General features: G+C 36.4%; 1 long non-coding RNA gene across 1 annotated transcript; it reads right to left on the reverse strand.

Annotated features, from left to right (window-relative positions):
• Positions 1-1,738: 1,738 nt before the first annotated feature.
• Positions 1,739-2,439, reverse strand: LOC118800285. The gene is made up of 3 exons (XR_005006216.1): positions 2,400-2,439; positions 2,234-2,311; positions 1,739-1,759 (listed from the first exon to the last, which is right to left on the reverse strand). It is a non-coding gene; the product is annotated as an uncharacterized LOC118800285 (long non-coding RNA).
• Positions 2,440-2,991: the final 552 nt, after the last annotated feature.

Raw genomic sequence — 2,991 nt, forward strand, 5'->3', positions numbered from 1 at the left:
TTGTTTTGCATGTGAAGTGGACACTATTAGAAACAGGAAACAAACTGTGAAAATGGACACAATGCTACTAAAAAGTCAGCTGTCATAACATCTGTCATTTCACACCTCACAAAGGCATCATGTCAGTTATGCCAATAACTGCTTATTGGAATAAGCCTTTATAAATGTGTACATAGGTTTATGTCAGCTATCATGAAAGGCTTATGTGATTGTCATGTCTCCTTATGAACATGATCTACAGCAAAGTATTAGCTTTTATTTTATTTTTAATTTCATATCAATGACTGAAATGCTAATCATGCAAAATGTGCTCTGAAGCAAGGATGTGGGAAGGAGGAGTGCTGAGTGGGATCCAGCACCTCCAGATTTCAGGGGAAAGAAAATAACAAAAGAACACTTAAAATATTTTGTGCCCATAAAATATAAGCAAGCGAAGCAAAATAATATTATATTAAATCTCTACATTTTCAGCTAACATAATTATCTCCCATCCAAACATTGTAATAATCTCTCTGTAGATGTTGATGTGTAGTTTGACTATGGCTGTAACAAAAGCTGCTTTCCTCTTCAAATCAACAATCTGATTGATCAGCGCTCAGCTCATTTGCAGAGACAGCAAAGTGAGCATCAGCTGTGACTGCTGCACTGGTTACATAGGAGTACAGCTGTATAATGTCGTCTCTCTCAAACAATTCAAATGAAAGAGAAAAAAAAACACTATTTAGGATGACATCAGTATGTTTATCACTTATGTGCTGCTAAAAATGTCAGCATCTACTTATAAACACCTTCCTGTGTCTCTGCTCTTTAGAGTGGAACGTGAAGAGCTGTTCATTTACTTATTACAATATACAATCAAGACTGAACTGAATAAACATTTGCATAATACAGAGTGTGTACCCTGACTGATGAGCAGCTACAAAGCGCAACAAAGCAAATGAATGAAGCAAGAAATTAAATGTAAATAACATTCACAGGCCATGAAATTAAAGCAAATGTATGTTATGTAAGCAGTTTTTCTTTATAATTTCTAAATGTTTTTTTTTTTTTGAAAAAGAAAGCAAAGTGGTTTAGAATGCAATTAGTTAAAGAGAACATTGTGCTCTTCACTATTAAAAAATAGCACAGTCACAAGGAAAACTTTCATCTTCAAAAAGAATATAAAAACATCTGGTAATGTTTAACTTTCAGCTGAGCTTAAGAAGCTCAAATGTCATTTCCTGAGCAGACACTGTATATCATTTGGGTCTCTGTCAGATGATCTGTCCCTCTTTCTCAGACACCTCTACCACATCATCATAGCCTGAAAGTAAAAGTTGTTGAATAAGTGACAAACATCTTAAACACAGGCATGATATCACTCCATATGTACATCATTATCACTGCAGTGTAGGTCATCATGTATGTAACGTTACAGTGATGCAAATCCGTGTTTAACTAACAGCACTCTGCAATGAAGTGTGAGAGAGCAAGAAAAAAAAACATCCACCTCAATAAAGTAGAAAGGAGACTCACCTGCTGAATCTCCAAAATCCTGTCCAGGAGTGATGACATCATCATAGTTCTCTGGTGTGTACACTGCACAAACATATGTGGAAAAATTATGATACCATGAAGAATAAATATGGTTTTGTTATTGAACTGATGCTGGTTCACAAAATGTTCACATGAATTTTCTATTTTTCGAGAAACAAACCTGCTGTAATGTGTAGGTTCTCTCCAGCAGGAATGGCGTCATCATAAATCTCCACCTTGTTCTCTGTAAAAATGTGGAAATAAATGTCAGTTTTGGTGCCACTAAGCTTGATTTTTACAGTTTTGTCACATGATAAGGCGTAACTGTGAGTTCTTTATACAGTAAACAATGGTGAATTGAAGTCATCTAAATGCAAACTACTCTACAATATCCACAATATAGAGAAGGGAAGGAGTAGCTTCCACTGCAACTCACTGTTAACACAATATTTTAGGACATGCATGGAGGAGAGCGTTAACTGCTTTATTGTGTATGTGACTTAACAGATGTCTCCAACTGGCTATCACTGTTTTGTAATAGCAGAGAGAGATTAATCCTGATTTATCCTGGTTTCTGATCATTTTCTCTATGTGTAAATCCTACTCTATCAGTCGTAATACTGACCTTTCTTTATTGTACTCAAACCAAACCAAAGCTGCTTTGCTGCAGTACAGACGAGTGATTTTTCAATGCAAGAATTATAAAACAGCAACACACTTGCTTCTCTAGCCGTTGTCTGTCCAGCAGAAATGACATCATCATAGTTCTCTGGAGTGTCTCTAGTTCCCACCTCACCTAAATCACATACAAAACATGTTTCACAAAGAGTTAATTATCTTGTCATAAAGTCTTTGAATGAAGTGATCTCTATAAAGGCACCCACTTTTCAGGCTACGGGTGGAGACATCATCATAATATTCAGCCTTTTCCTCATTCACAGCCTTTGCTGGAAGAGAAAGAAGAAAGTTAGTTTCTACGTCACTCCATCAGCCTGACGCTCTTGCAGAAGCTCATTTCTGGAGTAGTAACTGTGATATGTTCAAACTTCAGGAGAAACATGCATATTTCAAATCCTATGCATGGACGTCATCAGCCTTTTTGAAGACTAATGCGAGAGTGTCAGATTTAATCAGCTACAGAAGAGAAATCAATAATCTATACAAGTCCTGGCTAAAGATTCATTTGATTATTTGAGCATTTTTACAATTAATTACAGTTCTAATATTTATCCTCTTACCTGAGAGAAGCTCCTCATCCACATCCTCATATCCTGAATGCTGTTCTTCAGAGAGGATACTTCCTGTTAGAAATGCACTCAGAATGTCAATGACAAACAAAAGCACATAAAAGCTCCTATTAATCACAGTGAACTGTGCCGTAGCCAAAGTACAAGCTATATATAGAGAGAGCAAAAAGAAAACAAGCTTTAGGTGAGCCGTCAGCCATTAAAACTCAGGAAAGAGTGACCTCTACAG

This window comes from Colossoma macropomum, unplaced genomic scaffold (assembly GCF_904425465.1).
Source record: "Colossoma macropomum unplaced genomic scaffold, Colossoma_macropomum, whole genome shotgun sequence".
NCBI classification, from domain to species: Eukaryota; Metazoa; Chordata; class Actinopteri; order Characiformes; family Serrasalmidae; genus Colossoma; species Colossoma macropomum.